The sequence below is a fragment of the Salvelinus alpinus genome, chromosome 24 (genome assembly GCF_045679555.1).
Source record: "Salvelinus alpinus chromosome 24, SLU_Salpinus.1, whole genome shotgun sequence".
NCBI lineage: Eukaryota > Metazoa > Chordata > Actinopteri > Salmoniformes > Salmonidae > Salvelinus > Salvelinus alpinus.
In genome coordinates, this window is record NC_092109.1 from 3965531 (window position 1) to 3980824 (window position 15294).

Consider the following 15294-nt stretch of genomic DNA (forward strand, 5'->3'; position numbering starts at 1 on the left):
GGGTTGTTTTTCTGTTAGAAGGTGAACTTTCACCCCAGTCTGAGGTCCTGAGCACTCTGGAGCAGGTTTTCATCAAGGATCTCTCTGTACTTTGCTCCGTTAATCTTTCCCTCGATCCTGACTAGTCTCCCGGTCCCTGCTGCTGAAAAGTATACCCACATTCTCCAATCAAGTTGTATAAATCTCAAGGAAGATCAATGGAAACAGGATGCACCTGAGCTCAATTTCGAGTCTCATAGCGAAGGGTCTGAATACTGATGTAAATAGGGTATCTGTATTTAATTTGTATAAAATTTGCAAAAATGTCTACAAACCTGTTTTTGCTTTGTCATTATGGGATATTGTGTGTAGACTGATGAGGATTTTTAAAAATTTAATACACTTTAGAATAAGGCTGTAAGTTAACAAAATTTGGAAAAACTCAAGGGGTCTAAATACTTTCCGAATGCACTGTATGTCATGCTGCTAAACCAGCCTTGATTAAGGGGAGGGTAGGCTATGCTTGGTTTTTAATCAAATTAAACAAATGGGGGGCAACCAATCGTTTTCATGTTTCACTGGCACAAAAGGCACATCTCTCTTCCATGGGCACTGTGCGTCAATGCTGGATAGGCTCAGTCCTTTGCGTTATATTGTCACGCTGGCATAAATGGTCGGGAGACAGGCAAAGGAATGCGTAATCGTTATTTTTATTTCTTTACCCAAATTACAGCGTGCCGTGTACAGACACGGGGACGAAGACCAAACAAACAAGTTACAAAACACAGGGTTGAGACCCAAACAAAAGAGCGAGGATTTACACAATCGCACAATGATTATCACACGACAAGACCCGTAATCATCTGCACAATACACGTGGCACGAAAGCCAAAACAACACTGCACAGGTACTCACACGACCACCGGACATTGTAACAATAACGACAGCCCAATGGTTAACCAAAGGGCACATTTATACAATACAATCAGTGGGAATGGGGACCAGGTGTGCGTAATGACACAGTTCCGGAGAGATCCGTGACATATATCCCTCCTCCGCGACTCTCGGCCCCTGCTACCAGCATTAGGACCAGATGGAGGCCGTTGCATCACTCGTCCACAGTGCTATAGAAGTTCTTCCCGGGCGGGATCTCCTGCAGAAGAGTTCGTAAGTTCAGAGCAATGAGTCGCTCCGCATGTGACTTTGCCGATCATAGATAGACCCTGCTAAACCTTTCGTTGCTCCTTAGTCTTTGTTTCTACCGAAGGGCAGCCACTTTCTCCTGGATAGAGTGTAGTTCCATGTATGAGAATGTGTGCATGCATTTGTGTGTGTGTGTGTGTGCAGGTGAGAATATATGTGTGAGTGTGTGTGCCACAGGAGGTTGGTGGCACCTTAATTGGGGAGGGCAGGCTTGTGGTAATGGCTGGAGCGGAATATGAAATGGTATCAAATACATCAAACACGTGGTTTGATGCCATTCAAGGTGTTTGATGCCATTCAATTTGCTCCATTCCAGCCATTATTATGAGCCCTCCTCCCCTCAGAGGCCTCCTGCGGTGTGTGTGTGTGCATGTGTGTCAGTATGAGAAAGTATGCGTGTGTCCAATTGCCCATCCTCTGGCTTTCCATCACACTGTGTGACTCTGGAGCTATAACAGTGTGTGTGTGAGTCACTGTGAATGACCTGGTGTCTGCACTCCCAGGGGCGATTCTAGGATTGTTTTAATGGGGTGGCTAATGGGAGACAAAAAAAACAGTCATGGGTGGCCATGGGAAAATAGAACATTGATCAAATATACTTTGAAAATTGGCTTGAACTATTGAATAACTATAGTATTGAATAACTGTTTCAACTGTTCATTTGTATCTGCACTAATTTATTCAAATACATCAATTTGAACTGATTCATATTGATCCATATTCAAGTTAGATACATGTTCACTGGTAACTTCCCCTCCAAGGAATGTAAAAGCTCAAAAATGCTATTTGGACAACAGCAAAAATACTGTAACTCCAGTCATTATCATCATGGCTGCTGTTGCTTCATTCACCTCTGTCAATAAGGGACATGCATAACATTCTGGAACTAACTCATGCCATAGCCTACAGGAATGACCTATTCGCTAGCACAGCACCGAGATTAAAAACTAGTTTAGTTTCCTGTCAAGTCAAACAGCGGTTACCTAGACATCTTCCACCTTTGCACTGCTTTCGTAGACTCAACAGAGAGAAGTAGCGCTGTTCGATCACTGCAGTTGTATTCCTAAAGCCAGCCAGCCAATCCAATAGCATTCCCGCCGGCTCTGAGACTTCCGCATGGTCCTGAAGCAGTGTTTCCTAACTCCGGTCCTCGAGTACCCCCAACAGCACACGTTTATGTTGTAGCCCTGGACCAAAACACCTGATTCTGGTGGCCACAGATGGGGCTTGATGATTAGTTGACAGGTAGAATCAGGTGTGCTTGTCCGGGGCCACAACATACTGTTGGAACCAAATATTAATACGCCCCCTCCCCATTATCTCTAAAGGACATCTTATTTCTCATTAAAACATCTGTGGCCACCAGCTTTTCTATTCGCCACTAGCAGGAATGTAAGGTCACGTTTTGAAGTCTCATCTTATCTCTGTTTTTGTAATTTACAGATTATAATACCAGACAATCCTTCCATTACTGATGCTCAAGCAGAGACACTGCTAGAATATTAAACACTTATCTGCATAGCTGTGATGTTGCACAGACCAAAATGGGCTAGTTATCACAGCAGCGAACACTCTGATTTGTGTGCCTCTTGTTAGGGATGTCTTTTCAGTTTTGGACTAGTCTCGCGTTGCCATGCCTTCCCTTGGAGGTCTGGAGAATTTTTTATTGCAAAAACGGTTTGAATGGTCTGTTGGCTCCCAGAGACAATATTTTTATTGGATGTTACATTTCAAGAACCCTCCCCCCACACGCCCAAGAAGGGGTGCTGTGTGTTATGTGCATCACTGTTGTTGCCTATAGTAGTTTCAAGTGTTAGTTTTGAACTTATCAAGTGTGGCCGACAGTCTGCGATTGAAATTTAAATTGAAAGTGGATTACACTGGTAAAGACAAATGTCACAACATGTTCTAAACCCCTCTAGTGACAGACTTTTTTCCTCGTTTCCATTCGTACACATGGCTGCTGGCTGCGCTTTGCTATCACAAAATGTCATTAATATTGCCCATTATTTTGTTTTTATAAGGACCCAAAAAAGGGAGAACCTATTCAAGTAAGTAAGCACATTTTGGGAAAAAAAACTAAAAACAATCTATTATTAGCTACCTAGCTAAAGTAGGGCACTTTGTAGGCTAACTCAACTGAGCTGCTAGCGAGCTAGCTGATTTACACACTGTTTAGCTAAGTGAATTAAATGTAATCAGCTAGCTAACTTCCTATTAAAGGATGTGGACAGCTGCTCGTCGAACACCTCATTCCAAAATCATGGGCATTAATATGCACTATTCTGGGAAGGCAGTTCACTAGATGTTAAAATATTGCTGTGAAGACTTGCTTCCATTCTGCCACAAGAGCATTAGTGATGTTGGGCAATTAGGCCTGGCTCACAGTCGGCGTTCCAATTCATCCCAAAGGTGTTCGATGGGGTAAAGTCCAGGGCTCTATGCAGGTCAGTCAAGTTCTTCCACACCGATCTCGACAAACCATTTCTATATGGAGCTCACTTTGTGCATGGGGGTATTGTCATGCTGAAACAGCAAAGGGCCTTCCCCAAACTGTTGCCACAAAGTTGGAGGCACAAAATGGTCTAGTATGTCAATGTATGCTGTAATGTTAAGACTTCCCTTCACTGGAACTAAGGGGAACCATGGAAATAAGCCCCAGACCGTTATTCCCTCTCCACCAAACTTTACAGTTGGCACTATAAATTGGGTCAGGCAGCGTTCTCCTGGCAGCCGCCATACCCAGAATCGTCTGTCGGACTGCCAGATGGTGAAGCGTGGTTAATCACTCCAGAGAACGCGTTTAAACTGCTCAATAATAAAATGGGGGCGAGCTTTACACCACTCCAGCCAAAGCTTGGCATTGCGCATGGTGATCTTGGGCTTGTGTGCGGCTGCTCTGCCAAGGAAACCCATTTCATGAAGCTCCCAATGAACAGTTCTTGTGCTGACGTTGCTTCCAGAGGCAGTTTGGACCTCGGTAGTGAGTGTTGCAACCGAGGACAGGCGATTTTACACGCTACACGCCTCAGCACTCTGCGGTTCCGTTCTGTGAGCTTGTGTGGCCTACCACTTTGTGTGGACTTAAGAAAAAACTAGGAGTCATCGGCATTCATTGACACTTTTGTTTTTATCCCCAGGATTTCTAATCTCTTAATGTTCTCGTTGAATCTAATTTTAATTGCTAGCATTTCAATGGCCATAATAAATAGATATGGATCCAACGGACAGCCTTGTTTTTCTCCTCTTAAACACTCAATACTTTCTGAGAAGTAACCATTGTTTACCATTTTAGATCTGGGGTTCCTGTGCATAACTTTAACCCATTTTATAAGAGATTCACCAAAATTAAAGTAATCCAGGCATTTATGTATGAATTCTAGTCGTGCTTTATCAAACGCTTTTTCAAAATCTGCTATGAAGACCAGGGTTGGTATCTTCGATGTTTCATAATGTTCAAATGTTTCAAGTAATTGTCGTATATTATCTCCAATATATCGTCCATGTAATCCTGTCTGATCAGGATAAACAATATCTGGTCAAACCTTTTTTATTTTATGTGCTATGCATTTCGCCATGAGATACAATTGACTGCTGTATTCGCGTAGTTAGGACAGTTTTACATTTTAAAATGCAGAGGTTTTATCGTCTCAGAAATCCCAAGTCAACAAACCAGTGCAGGCATGTTGTGGACTGGGTAATAGGGAACAGTTACACTTTGTGTAAAACACAAATTTCAGAAGCTCAGCCCAATGAAAACATCATAAGACACAAATATAGTCCAATCAAAAATATATTTTATTTATTCCAAATGGACCCATGAATGTCTTGATTTAGTGAGACGACATAGGATAGACAATATTTTGAGCTAAACAAAAGCTAATAAGATTATGTTAAGCAGTAGATGTGAATAAACATCTACTTAGTCGAATGCCCAACTGCATTGTCCAATCCGTTTTGAAATTGTGTATTTTTCTCCAGTGAAACAATTGACTGCATTTAGATAACGCATTGAAAAATCTGTTTCTCTCTTCACTTATTTCTCCCTTATTCCCACATCCCTTCATTCACTCATTCAACAGGAAGTGTGTGTGTACGTGCGTGTGCTAACCCTATCTATATGTCTCTGTACTCTGGACTCTATTATAAAGGAGACAGACCTTAGTGTCCTGAGAAGGCCTGCTGTCCCACTCCTGTATCTCTCATAGCCCCCAGAGCTACACACATCTAATGTAAACCAGGCTGTACTGTAGACAGCTCTGGAGTAAGGGGGAATTGAGGGGGAGGTTTTAGGCCTGATATAGACTATGGTGGGAGAATAATGTTGTGCTGCCTGCCGTCAAAATGTCTGTGGGAATTGGCTACATTGGGGGCTTGGAAGGTTGGGAGTCTACATTCTCTCATTGGATAGAGAATGGGTCACAGGGGATGGAGGAGTTTGGCTATCTGTGAGGGTTAGGAAAGGTACCAGACATACCTTGGGGTTTGATATTCGGAGTCTTAAATGGATGTAACTGGCTATCGAGGGATGTCCTAAGCCTGTAGCTAGACCTATATACCCAAAAAGTTAACGAGAAAATAACAAAATATCCAATCAAAATCGGCCTTTGTTCTTTTTCGGTTTTTAATAACCCCCCCTAAATTAATCCACAAAAGAGGGAGACGGGGGATGGGGTGGTAGTGAGTTTGTGTGAAGCAGCAGGCTGCGTTAGCTTGGATTAAAGAGGTACTGAGGCCCCTTTGGGTGTGTGTGTGTTTACCGTATGTGTGTGTACAGTGTGTGTGTTTGCGCACGTGTGTCTGTGTTACTAGGGCTCCGTATGGGCCTGGTTTCCATTTGGGGGCTCCCAGACAACGCTGTTGCTTTCCACTGGAAATTATTATTAGTTAAAAAAAAAAAAATCCAAACAAAATAAATGTGAATGTGGTCGCAGCTACACTGGAAAAATGTTGATTACCAGCGTGGTTACAATTTAGAACGAAACAATTACAGATTAGCTCGACATGGCTCTCACAGGACTAACTCCAGTTAACAGGAGCAGAAATGAGCTAGAATGCAGATTCAGGGGTCATGTCGAAGTGGACTTGTTTGGGGTTAGCAGACTGACTGGTAACAACAAATAAAGGTTGCTCAAGCGGATGCTCAATTAAATAAAAGTTCTGCTGCACTAGTGGTCATGCATCACATATTGGCCCGGGATATTGGTAGGAGACGCTGAACACTCATATTCAACTACAGAAGCACCACTATTTTAGACAGGGTACTGATTGCCAAATTCAATATCTGTCAATTCATTCTGTGCAAAAGAAACTACTGAACAGTTTTCTATCCTACAAATAGATCAAATTAAGGGGCCATTTGATCTGTCAGTTTCAATGGACATAGTACCGGAGTCTAACTAATTCATTGTAGTTTAAAAGGAGCCCCTTAAGAACAAGGTTATGTAGGGATTTAGAGTAGGCCTGTCTTTTCAAGTAGCAAACCCTTGACATAAGCTCACGAAGCAGTGCGGTTGCTACTCCTCTGTCCCCGATTGGCTATACATTGAACTGCCCCGCTTGAGTCCTCTTCATTGATTGGTCCTCGAGGTGTTTGAACCGCAGTGTTCATTCATTGATCGGTGAGTTATATTCACATCAAACCCACCGACAGCAATGAATGTTTATCGCAGCAATCAGCTCATGAAGGGAGGAGATCCAACTGGGGGATCCAACTGGACTTCTGTCAAAACCAGGGAGACAGGAAATATGTGCACTACCTTTCAAAAGTTTGGGGTCACTTAGAAAAGCTAATTTTTTGTCCATTAAAATAACATTTTTAATCAGAAATACACTGTAGACGTTGTAAATGACTATTGTAGCTGGAAACGGTTGATTTTTAATGGAATATCTACATAGGTGTACAGAGTCCCAATATCAGCAACCATCACTCCTGGGTTCCAATGGCACGTTGTGTTAGCTAATCCAAGTTTATCATTTTAAAAGGCTAATTGATCATTAGAAAATAATTTTGCAATTATGTTAGCACAGCTGAAAACTGTTGTCTGGATTAAAGACGCAATAAAACTGGCCTTCTTTAGACTTGTTGAGTATCTGGAGCATCAGTGCAAACTGATCGGCTATGAAAAGCCAACTGACATTTACTCCTGAGGTGCTGACGTGTTGCACCCTCTACAACCACTGTGATTATTATTATCTGACCCTGCTGGTCATCTATGAACGTTTGATCATCTTGGCCATGTACTGTTAATCTCCACCCGGCACAGCCAGAAGAGGACTGGCCACCCCTCAGAGCCTGGTTCCTCTCTAGGTTTCTTCCTAGGTTCTGGCCTTTCTAGGGAGTTTTTCCTAGCCACCGTGCTTCTACATCTGCATTGCTTGCTGTTTGAGGTTTTAGGCTAGGTTTCTGTACAGCATTTTGTGACATCGGCTGATGTAAAAAGGGCTTTAAAAATACATTTGATTGATTGATCAGCATTTGTGGGTTCAATTACAGGCTCAAAATGGCCAGAAACAAAGAACTTTCTTCTGAAACTCGTCAGTCTTTTCTTGTTCTGAGAAATGAAGGCTATTCCATGCGACAAATTGCCAAGAAACTGAAGATCTCGTATAACGCTGTGTACTACTCCCTTCACAGAACAGTGCAAACTGGCTCTAACCAGAGTAGAAAGAGGAGTGGGAGGCCACGGTGCACAACTGAGCAAGAGGACAAGTATATCAGAGTATCTAGTTCGAGAAAAAGACGCCTCACAAATCCTCAACTGGCAGCTTCATTAAATAGTACCCACAAAACCCCAGTCTCAACGTCAACAGTGAAGAGGCGACTCCGGGATGATGGCCTTCTAGGCAGCTCACCATCCAAGCTGACAGCGCTTGAGAGGATCTGCAGAGAAGAATGGGAGAATCTCCCCAAATACAGGTGTGGCAAGCTTGTAGCGTCATACCCAAGAAGACTCGAGGCTGTAATTGCTTTTATTTTTTTTGCAAACATTCTAAAAACCTGTTTTTGCTTTGTCATTATGGGGTATTGTGTGTAGATTGAGGACAATTATATATTTTTTTAATCCATTTTAGAATTAGGCAGTAACGTAACAAAATGTGGAAAAAGTCAAATGGTCTGAATACTTTCCGAATGCACTGTAACTCAGTTCTTTCTCCTTGGCTAAACTAGGATTGTAATTAAATGTTTTTATTCATATTTACAGATCACATTTCAGTTTGTTATTAATGCACATGAAAGTTCAAATATTCAATTAGGCTTTTGTTGTGTATTGATATTCTAGTTTTGTCCCTTTAGGGCACCTGTAACCCGCCTTGAAATGCTTGGAATGTTCTTCCTGTGAAACGCATTAAACAATGCCCACGTTAATTTCTACTCCCGTCTCATGTCCTGTCCTTATATTAGTTGTAAAAGTAATACAGTGTGCTATACAACAGCTTTTTTTCTCAATTGTCCCTACTGTGATGTAGGAACTAGCGCCAAACGCCCACCTTCCTGAATCCGGTGATGTGTTTGTGTGTGTGTGGGTGCGTGCGTGCGTGCATGTGCATGTGTGTGTATTTGTGTGTGCATGTGTGACTCTTTAGAATTCAAGTTTGTGTGTGTGCCTTTAGGATTCAACTTCACGTTTGTGTGTGTGTTTAGGATTCTCAGTGGCTTCCATGCATGAGCGTGTGTGTTCATCCACCTGGACGGGAACAGTGGCCCTCAGGGTACAGTCAACCGTCGATGGTTTCTGTCAGAGGCTCAAACTCACCGACAGCGTTGAATGTTCCCCGAAAGCACCAGAGTTATAGCTAGCTCTCTGCACACGAAATCAGAAGCTATTCTGTGTCACACCCTGATCTGTTTCAACCTGTCTTGTGATTATCTATAACCCTCACTAGGTGCCTCCCATTACCTCATGTCTATCTATACCTAGGTTTTCTGTTTGTCTGTTTCCCGTCAAGTCCTACCAGCGTGTTCCCGTGTTTCCTGTGCTCTAGTTTTTTACCTTTTTGCCTGTCCCTGATCCTGCCTGCTGTCCTGTATCTGCCTGACTCTGATTTGGATTACGACTCTTTGCCTGCCTTGACTACACTTTTGCCTGCCCCTTGTACTATAATGAACTCTGAGACTCGTACTATCCACCTCCTGTGTCTGCATTTGGGTCTTAGCCTGAGCCGTGATCGGCTGTGTATTCGGTTTACTCACTGTGCTGAGGGCTGATCCTGGATCTGTTGTTCGGTCCATATGGCCTGTTTTACTGTATTTCACTATGCTAAGGCTGCTCATACACCTGTTGTTGGGTCTATGGCCTCTCTTACTACTGTTACCTGTCCTGTACAGGCTTCCTTTCCATTAAAACATCAGGCTCTCTGACCACAGTCACCAGGTGTTCGTGTCTATGCAAGTGTGTGTGTGTTCGAGACAGAACTATCAATTAGAATGGTCCTCCTTCAGGGATCTCTCTCTCGAGGTGTCATGGCCGACCCATTGGCACGTGCTGCATTGTCAACGTTCCCCTCATGCCAACAAACACCACCAAGAGATACCATCTGGAAAGAGAGGGAAACAAAAAGAGGAGGAAATACGTCAATGGAATACTCGTTTTCCCCCAAACATCCTCACAATTACTGCCAAAGGACACACTGCGGCTATAATTGTGTATATCCTAATATAGAACACAAATAATTGAGCATGTTTTGGTTCTAAGTTAGGGTAACACTTTTCTCAGTAGGGTATCACAGTCACTTGATCTTCACAGTTGCATTGATATGCAAGCGCGCACGCACACACGACTTGCTCTTCCTGTGGTGCGCTGAGGTTTACAGTGTGTTCCATGTAGGGGCATAACTTTGTGTGGCAAATTGGTGGTGGGGGGTGGGGTCAGGGTCAATGGGATCAATACCCTTCTAGGGAGGTCCAGGGGCATGCCCCCAGTGTGATTTTATTTTGAAAGAAACAGCTGTGAATTGGTTATTTCTGGAGAATTTGTAAGGGAAAATACATCCCAAGCTTTCCTGATAATTTGGTCAATATATCGCAACCACAACTGAAATAGCAAAAATGTCTGTATGTCTTTAAAATGTTGGTCTAACTCTAACAATTCATTAAGTAATGACTCTTGTCAATTTGTTTGTAGAATGTCTGAGAAAGTCAGATCTGGGGTGCGTTCAGTTCGATTGAACGTTTGCTACGTTGTGTAACGGCTTGTGCTGAATGACACGTTTCCCCAAAACGGTCAACTTTTTTTTAACAGGCTGAGATAGCCTACGTTTGCTCCATTTGGTGGGTTTGGCGGGGTGTGGCTTGAAGCAATGAGTGATGTATTTGAAGGGCAGAGTTCCATTATGAACCTGCAACCCCTCCCCGTTTTTCAACTGGTCATTCAGACCTGCACCGTTTCCGAACATTGGATTACGTTTTTTCGAACAGCCCTTCTCTAATTCTGTAGCCTACAAGAAACCAGGGGCTTCATTTATCAAACATGCGTAGGCACAAATCTGTGCGTAAACCATGCCGGTGCCAGGCGTGCCAGATACAGCATCTTTGAAACGCTCGCCCGCCGTCTGCCGCCCTCACACATGTACATTCTAATGTGAAAAGTCCAGGAGGGCGGCCGTTTCTAAGATACTGAATCCGGCTAGCCTGGCACCGACGATCATACCAAACTCAAAGTCGCTTAGGACCCTAATTTTTCCCCATTCTAACATTCAATCGAACAGTACCTGAATGCCTCGATGCCAGTCTGCCTGCTTTATATGGCCACGTGACTCAATGTCTATAGGAGCAATCCATTTCATTGAATGGGGTGGTGTGCCTAATAAACTGGCCACTTGCATATTCCCCAATGGCTTTAAAGGGATGTTTTTGACCATATATGGCGTTTCTAAATGCAAATAGCCAAGGTCGTGCACGAGCACTGAGGCTGAGAACAATTAGTATTTATCAATGGTTATCGCTGACTGGTGTGCGTATGACGCTTGTAGGATTGTTTGATAAATCACACTTTTTCTATGCGTTTGAACATTCTAAATTCAATTCTACAATAGTCTCTACGCAATATTGATAAATGAGGGCCCCAGATGTTTCAAAGTTTATAATACTACCGAAGTTGTCTTTGAACTCACAAAACGTAGCCCGATACAACCGGTAGATGCGCATCTCGTCGCAATAGAAACCTCCATTTGAAAAACATCCATTTATATATCATTGTTATTCGTGCTCATGAATTGACCATGTTAAATGTGACTGTACTTCTTTATTTGTTGCAAGTTGGCTCACAGAATTCAGGATTTTGTTAAGGAGAGAGCGTACGTGAGGAGCAATTGCTCCGTTCTCCTTACAAGCTTTGAGCAACTTTTTTCCCTTGACAAACAATAGCCTCTGAGGACCGGGCCAAACCAAGCATAATAAATCAGGAATTGAGTAGTAGTGTAAAGCCACAGAAAGTGTGCTAGTTTTTGTTAGCTGTAATGGCAGCAAAAACCAGTACATTACAGTATAAATGCACACACACTCATGCACAAATCCGCAGGCAAAGACTAAGAGTTGAAAATTGTTAAGAGGTAATTCATATTTTGTTCAAGACCCAATTGAAACCTGACAGATGGTTGAACAGTGTTGCAGTGACTATCTGAGCTAGCAAGTTATGACTGGGCTATACCGATCTCTGAACACATGGTCTCTCTACATATCTCATTCTTTCCTCCCCTCTTTCTCCGGCTCTCTCTCTTGCTCTCTCTCTCCCTCACACACAGCTGTGCTCTGACCCCTTTTCTGTCAGCAGACAGCTGCCCTAGGGCTTCTACTCGTTAAAACAGCAACCACAGCAGGAGACTTAGCTAGAGTACCGCCATTACAACATCACAGACACAATGGCCTGGGAGTGCGAAAAGAGACGGACATCGCAGTGTGTGTGTTTCACAAACTCAGTAGTGTCTTCTCACACATGTTCCCTTGTTCCCGATGTCACCAACAATTAGCCATGGCTTTCAATTAGCCAAAATTAGCCAACTTCCCTCAATGCACTTGTGCAGGCTGAAGCTCCTCCCAGTGAAGGCTGACCAGGCCTTGCCAATAGTACAGAACAGTATATGGGGGTTAGACCCACTGGTGTAGCTGACTCCCGGAAGGTGGGAGGCCCCACAAGCTTTGGGCCCCCCCAGATAACATATGAAGCCATGACATTTTTATTTTTTATTACAGGAAATTAGCTTTAAAACTGCAACATTTTCTCACAGGAAATTAGCTCATGGATTCTTGAAAGTCAATACTCATCCTGCAGGGAAACTGGGAATATATTTATTTGCATTATTTGAGCTTAAAATGTACATTTACAGGAGTTTTATAAGGGAAAATATTTGTTTTGGGAACAGTTTCCATGTTGGCTCTATGCCTGGAAATGCCCTTGTTCAGAGCAAAAATACCAATGTCATTAAAAAAATAACAGCAATAATGGATAATAAGTGAAAAATGATCTTATGTAGTTTCTTGCAATAGCCGACTGTGACTTTAAATAATATGTAATACTCTTCGGATAATAAAATATCCGAAGAGTTATATTAGGAAAATTATAACTTTGTAATCTGAAGATTTTCCTTAGTGCCCCAACTTCCTAGTTAATTACATGATTAGTTTAATCATGTAATAATAATTACAGAGAATTGATTTGATAAAATAACAGTCTTCAATTTAATGATGCCAAAGACATGACATATATGGTGCCCCGTGTGAGGCATCTAAGATAGAATTGGACTTTGCTCTTGAATTATATATATAGCAATTGTGCAAACAGAATTGTACAAACAGACTGCTTTGTATACAAATTGGTTGTGCGTGTGTTTCCATTTGAACAAGCTATTTTGGGAGCTCCTCTGGTCGTGTCATTAGCGTCAGAGCAATGAGTGATAAATTCCAGATTTAGTCCATTTGGCCAAACGGTACGATTTCGGTCATTCAATATTAATTTCTAAAGCAAGGGCATAGAGCCAGTAAGGTTAGAAATTACAGGATAGATCTGTTCGACGACCGAGCCGAAGTATTCTGTCTATCTACCGCACTAAGCCAGTGTGGGTAGGCCACAGGCGTATCTGTATTTATGTACCGCGTCGCTCCGGTCAACATAATGCTAGCAAAGTATGCTGAATGGGTTAATGTGAGACGTTACTAGTAAACCCCCCTTTCCATGGTGAAGGGGACCCTATTTTATGCTTGGAAGTGAGATTTCTGAACAAAGTCGGATTAGCTTGCACGAGATGCTAAGCTAACAAAGAGAAACAGTATTTTCTTTTTCCTGTGTCACGTTGAAATTCCTCCGCCGTGCGCGACGGAAGTCCCGCCCTTTGTACTTCCGTTTGATTTCAGCTTTCTGCGATCACTGGTGGTGAAGAATCCCCAGTACATTTCTTAAAAAAATAATTAGGTAACACCCAAACGTGGATCACGTTAAGATATCCAGCCAATCGCAATTGACTGGATATCGATGTCTCATTCAATTGAACTAACAAGTGAAATTGCCATATTTAACTTTCAAGTGGATCTTTTAAATAATATCCAAATTGATTGGTTTTCTACAATGTGACAATTTAAACTTTTCACATTAACCTAGATCAACAAGGTTCAAGTTTAATTCCCAAATAGCCTATACAGGTTTGATTTATCATTAACATTGATTAAATCCGTAAAATTTGCTTTTGCAAAGCACATTCAGTAAAACCCATTACTGACGGAATTCCCGCCTCCAGCGGGAATCCCATGTGGCTTTGGCCTTAGGTAGAAGTGAAACTGGTGGTGAATGTACCCTAACATTTAAACTACTGGTTACTTTTATGATAATCCAGATAATACCAAATGCTTGGATATCATCGTCTCATTCAATTTAATAAGTTATATTGTCGAACATACCTTTCTAGGATCTTCCAATTAAATGAGACATTTTAAACTTTGCAATAGTAACCTAGATGGACCAACGCTCTCAGGTTAATTTAAAGTTTAACTCCCAGAAAGCCTATCCAGGTAGGATTAATCATTATCATTGATGAATTAATTCAATTTGCTTTTGCAAATTAATTCACGTCCAACTCCCACAGCACTGGTACTGTACTGATGGTTCATTAACGTCTATAAATAGATTAAAATCGTCATTGTAGCTTCCAACATATTCCAAAACCAAACTTTGGAAAATTCGGAAAAACATTTTTCCTTTCAAATGTTCTAATAATGTGCAAACTATCAGAGGGGGTAGTCCCCACTCGCCCGCTAATTAGTGAACCTCCACCCATAAATGGACTGATCTCTGACCTCAGCAGCGATACCAACCCTAATTATGCCATTAGCGGAAAAACAGCAGACAACAACGCTCTCCAAAATCAACCATCGGGCTCAGGCCTCGAAAAGCTTCTCTCCAGTCTAGCCCTGATGTCTTGCCATCCGAGATTGGTATCGTTCCAATACCGCAGTGCACAGATGAAGCACGAACAGGTAATGGTAGACATAAAGGGACAGGTGGAGAGAACCGGGAAACCAATGAGAAATGCAGAAAAGGGAAAAATTCTGCTATATATGGAACTGCGGTTGAAAACTGAACAATTAAATGTAATTGCAAAAACTTATGACGATGAACAAGCACAAGCTTTTCAACAAAATTGTCTTCTAAAAGGAACAAAATCGCCTTCTACAGGAACAACTCGATTTAGCCAAAACTAAATACGATGATGTCCATGCCAAACTAGATAAATCTGACGATGCATTAAATTTGTTGAATGTTACTCAAAGTAACACGGTTCTACTCAAAATTCTGCAGACCAAAGACAATCAGTTAATGAACACAATGACTAAGTTGGATGACAAATCAGCAGAACTCATTGAAGTCGCTGTCCAAATGAATGATGAGAGAACTCAGGTGATGAAAATGGAAATATTGATTTCCAAGCAAGTGGAGGAAATCTCATAACTGAATCTCTCACTGCGTACTCAAGACCTCTATCTGAAAACCATGACAGATAAGTTTGAGACCGAAAGGAATGAGTGCGACACTCACGTGTCCAAAATCTGTACTCTAAGCGCTCAAGTGGACTCTGCAATGCAGCAGAATACCACCCTTAGATACCATCTGGAGGAAGTCCAGA

At 42.2% G+C, this 15294-nt stretch overlaps 1 long non-coding RNA gene across 1 annotated transcript in view; it reads right to left on the minus strand.

The window, feature by feature from the left end:
• Positions 1 to 673: 673 nt before the first annotated feature.
• Positions 674 to 15294, minus strand: part of LOC139551719 (uncharacterized) — a 39813-nt gene continuing 25192 nt past the window's right edge. Inside the window, exons 3-4 of the long non-coding RNA XR_011670308.1 lie at positions 9377 to 9720; positions 674 to 1132 (exon numbers count right to left, since the gene is read on the minus strand). This is a non-coding gene — a long non-coding RNA (uncharacterized lncRNA). The remainder of the gene's footprint in view (positions 1133 to 9376; positions 9721 to 15294) is intronic.